The sequence below is a fragment of the Phragmites australis genome, chromosome 7, assembly GCF_958298935.1.
Source record: "Phragmites australis chromosome 7, lpPhrAust1.1, whole genome shotgun sequence".
NCBI classification, from domain to species: domain Eukaryota; kingdom Viridiplantae; phylum Streptophyta; class Magnoliopsida; order Poales; family Poaceae; genus Phragmites; species Phragmites australis.
Window position 1 is genome coordinate 6,343,779 of NC_084927.1, and position 7,378 is coordinate 6,351,156.

Consider the following 7,378-nt stretch of genomic DNA (forward strand, 5'->3'; position numbering starts at 1 on the left):
ATAGTTGGGGATTCCATACTATTTCCTGTGCCACACAGAGTGGGTTTTTACTTAATGTTAGCATGATGTTCATGAATGACGTATGAATTTTGTCTCATATGAGACTGCAAGGTATTGACTTTACCTGTTACCATACATGTTTGAGTTACGCGAGCCATACCTCTTCCTACGGGGAGGGGGATTTATACCCCTTTGGTCTGTTGGCTGTGCCTGTCGGGGGCTAGTGGGTTTCACACCCCTCTGGTATGGAGGCGCTTGCCTTCAAGATATCAGGGGATTTTGTCTGATAGGTTTTTTAGAACCTCTCCATCTGGCGGAGGTTTTTGGAAGACATTCCCGCTTGCGGGGGGTTTTGGAAGTCTCTCCGTCTTGCGAAGGTTTTTGTAAGGCTCTCTGTCCTGTAGAGGTTTTGTAAGACTCTCTATCTTGTGGAGGTTTTAGGAGTCTCTCCGTTGTGGCGGAGGTTTTGCAAGACCCTCCGTTGTTGGTGGAGGTTGAGCGTCTCACGAAGGTTTTTGGAAGTCTCTCCATCTTGCGGAGGTTTTCGCTAGGCTCTCCATCTTACAGAGGTTTTTGTAAGACTCTGTCTTGCGGTGGTTTTGGGAGTCTCTCCGTTTTGGCAGAGGTTTTGCAAGACTCTCAGTTGTTGGCGGAGGTTTTTGTAAGACGCCCCGTCTCGTGGAGGTTTTCGAAAGTCTCTCCATTTTTGCCGGAGGCTTTGTAAGTTTCTCCATTTTTGCCGGAGCTTTCACAGGGCTCTTTGTACAGGAATAAACGTCTACCGCCCTCTCAAAAGGCTGCAGCTCTTTCAGAGGGCAGTAAGATGCTACGATGGCAAACACAGGCCTTACCACCCTAGCGGTTATCCCTTGCAGCCAACTGAGAGGCGGTTAGTTACTGTTACTATGGTGAACAGTACTTAGCGCTCAAATTTTTCATCTGAGAGCTATTTATTTAATTTTTTAAATTAGAAAATGTAAAAAAAACTCCAAGCCCGAGCCTTCTCCCCTCCCACTTTGGCCCAACTAGAAAAAGTCCCACGGAGCCCAAGATACTTGCTGTCATCACTTGAATTAAACATCCTCGGCCCTATCCTATGCACCAAAGACGACAACCCGGTGCTCTGGTCGACCAGCCTCAGGTCGCAGGATGCCCGCACCTTGGAGCCTTGGCTCATGAGCTCGAGATAAACCTCTGATGTCACCACTTATAAGGGTTACAACTCTCACTCGCTAGTTTAGTTGGTGACGAGGTCATTAGTCAAGTGATTTTATTTAGAAAATCTTGTAACTAATTCAACCATTAGTACAACACATGTGAGCATTTTCATGTGGCGAATAGACCTAGTAGAGAAGATCCTACTTGCCCTTGAATGAGTTGAACCTATTCCACTCCGAACTCCTGTGGAACTTTCACATCAGAAGGTAGGTGGAGACAAGGATAGCCACAGCCGCCACCAAACGCCGAAGCAGAACCCACATTTCGCAGAAGATCATGGAGCTCAGAAGACAACTGGAGAGCACCCACACATGCAACCAATCGAGCAAGATCCAGTGTGATGGCCGGCCACATGCTGGGAGATCTGCCGTAGTGGGGGAATAATGTTGCCCTCCTTCCGCGTTAAGTTGCATAAAGAACGGAATGAACGCCTCGGCCCTTGCAACGTTATCCCGAGACGTGCCGGATGGCACGGGATGGGACCCGCGCATTTAATGTCCCCACACCCTTCTGCCAGAATGTGGCAGGAACTGACACCGATCAAGGAGCAGTCAGCGCGGCAGAAGGTGGAGAGGGGCATGAGCAAAGCGTTCAAGACCCGGAAGGCGGCCACAAAGAACAAGATTCCTCCAAGGACTTGTGCTGGCAAAAGGAGAATCTATATCTATACTCTATAAAATGCGCGAGTTAGACATAACCGAATGATCTTCAGTGTGTATTCGAGTTAATCAAACGGTCATTGTACAAAGATTCTTCATGTTCCTCATTCTAAAAATATATTAATATTAGCTAATAACCGAGCTACTGAAATTTCAGTAAGCATGCCACTGGTTCCATACAATACTGTGGCGTATAGCACAACTCCCATACCTCCAGCTGGAGGTTTTGTAAGGCTCTCCGTTTTTGCCGGAGGTTTTTCAAGGCTCTCCGTTTTTGCTGAAGGTTTTGGAGAACTCTCCGTTTTTGTCTGAGGTTTTGTAGGACTCTTCATTTTTGCTGGAGGTTTTGGAGAACTCTCCGTTTTTGCCGGAGGTTTTGGAGGACTCTCCATTTTTGCCGGAGGTTTTGTAGGACTCTCTATTTTTGCCGGAGGTTTTGGAGGACTCTCCGTTTTTGCCAGAGGTTTTTTAGGACTCTCCATTTTTGCTGGAGGTTTTGCAGGACTCTCCGTTTTTGCCGGAGGTTTTCCAGGACTCTCCGTTTTTGTCAGAGATTTTGGAGGACTCTCCGTTTTTGCAGGAGGTTTTGGAGGACTCTCTGTCTTTGTTGAATGTTTTGTATCCCCTTTGGCATGTATTAATGCCAAAGGATCTACACACTATCGGAGCTACGCAATACCTTCTAAGAAACCCAAGCAGTCTTGCCTTCTAGGTGACCTAGGCATGCTACGCCCGCGGTGTGTAGGCTTGTCGTGCTCCCGAGGAAACGCCCCGAGTGCACCGTAACACTGTCCACCAAGGGTATACCCTGGCTCGTGGCATTTCTACAACTGAAGCAATGCAATACCTTCCAGGAAACCTAGGCTTGATGCCTTCGCAGTGACCTAGGCATGCTGCGCTCGCGGTATATAATCATGTCGTGCAACAAGGATTCCTTGCGATAACATTTCTCAGAGCACCGCATCCTCACATCAAGGACATCCCTTGATATGCGGCATCCACACTACCAAGGCTATGCAATGCCTTCCAGGACACTTTGGCATAGTCTACCCTCTGGGTGACCTAGGCATGCTATGCTGCAGCAGGTGTGTGGGCTCCACTACCTACCAGGGCAAAGCCTACCCTTTGGGAAACCTTTTTAGGTGACTTTAGGTTTAGGCAAGCAATGCTTGCAGGTGCGTGGGCGTGTCATGCCTCCCGAAGAAATCCTTCGGGGGTGCCGCAACTACATTACCAAGGAAGTCCCTTGATAACCGGCATCTACACACTATCGAGGCTATGCAACGTCTTCTAGGAAACCTAGGCTTGATGCCTCCGCGGTGACCCAGGCTTGTTGTGCCCGCGGTGTGTAGGTAAGTCGTGCAACGAGGATTCCTTATGACAACATTCCTCATAGCACCGCATCTCCGCGTCTGAGGACATCCCTCGGGGCGTGGCTTCGACACTACTGAGGCTATGCAATGCCTTCTAGGACACCCTGGCATAATCTGTCCTCTGGGTGACCTAGACATGTGGCACAACTGTAAGTGTGTGGGCCTCACTGTTCGCCGAGACTACGTGATACTTTCCAGGAAACCTAGGCAGTCTCGCCTCCCAGGTGACCTAGGCATGATGCGTTTGCGGGAGTGGGCTTGTCACACCTCCTGAAGAATTCCTTCGGGTGGCATCGTAACACCATCTATCAAGGAAGTCCCTTGATACGTGGCAACCACACTGCCGAGACTACACAATACCTTCTAGGTCTCCTTGGCAGTCTCGCCTCCTAGGTGACCTAGGCATGCTGCGTCTGCGGGAGTGTAGGAATTTTGCATGGTTATGTACTAGTCAAGTTTTGCAGTTTACTGTTGGCAATAAGCAGCTAATTGCAGTATAAGACATAGCTAGGTTAGACGACTATTCATAACTCATGTCAAATGAAGATGTAACTTAAGTTCTACTGCTTACTGCTAAACAAGGACGCGATCTAGATTTACCATTTCTATCTAATGGCTATCTGTTGTAAAAACTTCTAGCAGTAAGGTTGGAGGCCTCCAATATATTTTGATCGTACTGTACGAAAGATAGACCAGCTAGGTAAACTATCTATAGGTACTAGTGGGTGTAACTTTGCTAGAATAAGGCCTCTATTAAGAGGCTTGAAGGCCTCGAAGCCTATGGCTAGGCTGGGTAAGGTGGTCCTCAACCCCCTCGGTCCTTAGCCGTTGCCCGGCTCCGGAGGTAACCCACACAGAGCCTGACCATAGCGCCTATCAGAGGTGGAGTCGAAGGCTAGTCGGGTGGTCCTCGACCCCCTCAGCCCTTAGCCATTGCTCAGCTCCGGAGGTAATCCGCTCGAAGTCTGGCGATGGCGCGTTTCTGAGGTAGAACCGAAGGCTAGTCAGTTGAGGTGGTCTGACCCCTTCGGCCTTTAGCCGTTGCCCGGTTCTGGAGGTAATCCGTCTGGAGCCTAGCGACGATGTTCTCCGACTCAGTCCTCGTCGCTAGAATATTGCACCATCTGTAGCGGAGTTGGTGTGGGGTTGGAGGGCCAGGTATTTGCCTTGGAGTTTGCCCCAGGCTTCCGACCCCTGTGCCATCCTTCGCCGGTTCCCTCTATGGCCAGGTATCCTGCTTGTCTTCCGAGGTACTCCTCCCGGAAGGTCGTGAGCGTTCAGCAGTCATTGGTGTTATGGCCATGCCCTGGTCCGTGCAGGATACACCCGTATGCCTCCAGCGGTACCGGTGCTTGTGGTTGACGTTGAGGTCTCTACCGGGGCTGCGCGCCCCGGAGCCTGTGGTTTCCCCAGGGCCTCCTTTTCTTTGGTGAGACCGTCGAGGTCGTCTGGTGAACTGGTTTTTAGAGTCGAAGTGGCTCTGACTACGCCTCCCTGGATGAGGTGGACTTGGGGTTCCCTGCACGCAGTTGGCATCACGAGGGCTGCGTCGGGGGCGCTGGCGGGGTCTGCGCACTCCGGAGCCTTGCACCTCCTCGGAATCTTCTTTCGCCAGAGAGGCCCGAGGAGGACGCTGGGTGGACAGATTCTCCAGAGGTGTTGGCTCGCCCGGGGCATCCCAGGTGTTGTAAAAGGAAATACCTTGGGACCAAGTCCAGGTAGGAACATTCTCTGGTTCGACCACCCAGAACCACTAGAAGGCGGCCTGCTTGGCTACAACCTCGGTCGTGACCTCTTCTGATGCAGCGTGGTCTTCGCCATGCAGAGGCTGGAAGGGCTACATGCTGTCTGGAGTTTTCATACCGACCCAAGGTTCTAGGTCGGTCAAGGCTGAAGGAATGCCATCCCATACGATAGCGAGGCTGGAGGGTATTTGTGATGTGCACGGCTGAGACAGCCACGCATATGGTTGCATGGTTGCAACGGTGGATATGGTAGCTAGCGCATTGGTGGTTTTTCTAGTGGATTCCTACCTCTCTTTGGCACTTCTATGTTCGACATCCCAACGGACAGCGCGTTGTTAGAGCAAGAGATCGTCTTGCCCCAGCAAATACGGCGAGAGTCTCTTCTAAGAAGGAGACTCAAGCTTGGAGATGAAATTTGAGAGGAAGGAACACCACGAATGTATTGATAGTAAAAATATGGATCGGTCTAGGGGGAGTATCACAGTAAGACTTTGTGATTGTGCTCCTTCGTGCTGTGTTGAGCATGCTCCTTGTGACCTCCTTTTCCCAAATGACCACGGCCCCCTATTTATAGGGTAGTACGTAGCTTAGTGTACAAGTTATCATGATGTACAAATATCTAGGACCTGACTGAATTACTGGGCCTTATCCTGGATAACTACCTTTTATCCTACGTAGAAGATAAATATCTACCGTGGTAACCATTGTGGTGCCTGCCCCCTGAGGGGTGAGTCGGTTGCCAATTGTGGCTCGGCGCCACTCTACCGGGGTGTCAGGACAACTTGCATTGTGCTAGGGTGTCAGGATAAGAACCACTTGCACCGGCATTAATCGCCCATCACCTCATATCAGGTTAGCTGCAAGGGGTGTCCTCTTTCTTCCCTGATATTATCTATGGAGGCCGGCTGCATCTTTAGGCTTCGGAAGGCCGCATGAGCACTGGAGGGGTGGCCCAAAGGGGTCCACTGCCTCCAGGGATAAGGCCTCCTGCTAAGTCCGGAGGTCAAATGCTTTAGAGGGACTTGCTGTAGTTTTGAGTCTTCGGAAGGCCACGTACGTGCCGGGGAGGTGATCCGAAGGGGTCCGCAGCCTCTCGGGATAAGGCTTCCTGCTGAGTCCGGAGGCCGAAGCCTTCGGAGTGACCTTTGATAGCGATCGTCAACCACTATCCTCAGGCTGGTCTATTTTCCCCCAACAAGTAACATGTGGCATTCTCTTTTACAGCAGTCTTACAAACACAAACACATTGTCTTTTTTAAAAAAAGAAAAAATAAAACAACTATGGTGTTGGGGGGAATATTGTAGCCCGCAAACATCAATAAGGAGATGTCATAAAGAGCTCATCCAAAGCCTTCAGGCTCCAGACTCCCTGAAGAAGATAAAATTCCCGGAGGCCATGAACCCCTCCGGCCACTGCCTCTTGAGACACGAGAAGTAGTTGGCCTCTGTAGGGAATATATGCAAAATGAGAACACCAACTGCAATTGGCCTGACACAAAGTGATCGGCAGTTAATGTCGGTGCAAGTGGTGGCTGCCCTGACATCCCGTGCAAGTGGAGGCTACTCTGACACCCGGGACAGTGCGGCGCTGCAGTTTACGACCGCCTGAGCCCCACTATTTGAGCTAGTTTACACCACTGCATTTGCCATGGTAGATAATATCTTTGGGTATGGGTAAAACTATTGTCTAGGTTTCTATGATATAGTGATAACCTATATCACTATCTCTATAAAGGCATACTTGTATACTTACACCATATATGACACTATAAATATAGACCTATGGCCATCAGGCCTGAAGGCCAATCTTTTGATGATTAACACATTCGATATTCCTTCCTCTCCACTTCTTGTCTAAGCTTGAGTCTCCGCTCTAGAAGAGGCTCTCACCACACTTGTTCGTGGAAGATATTTTCTTTCACAAAACCGTTTGGACCCTGAAAACCGGTTCCCGACGGTAACCAGAAATTTATGTTATCGCGAAAACCGCACAAAATTCAGGGAATTCACTCAAAATTCACTTGGTCAAATTTGAAATTCGAAGAAAAAATCGTCCGTAATCGACAGTAACCGGTTGAATTACACCGATTACCGAGCGCATTCGATGATTTATCAACCGATTTTTTTGCATTTTTTTGCATTGCTTGTAACCATTTGAATTTGTTGGTAACCATGTTTTAGCGATTTATCGAGCGGTTTTCTCAAATTTGAGTGAAGTTAAAAAAAAACCAAAAAATAGCTTAACCTTGTAAAATTAATAACTAATTCATCTGAGCTTCAAATCAAGTGAAACAAATTTTGCTGGTTTCTTTGTAACATGATCTACATGATAAAAATATTTATACTCATAAAAATGTTGAATAGTTTCTATGAGAAAATATAT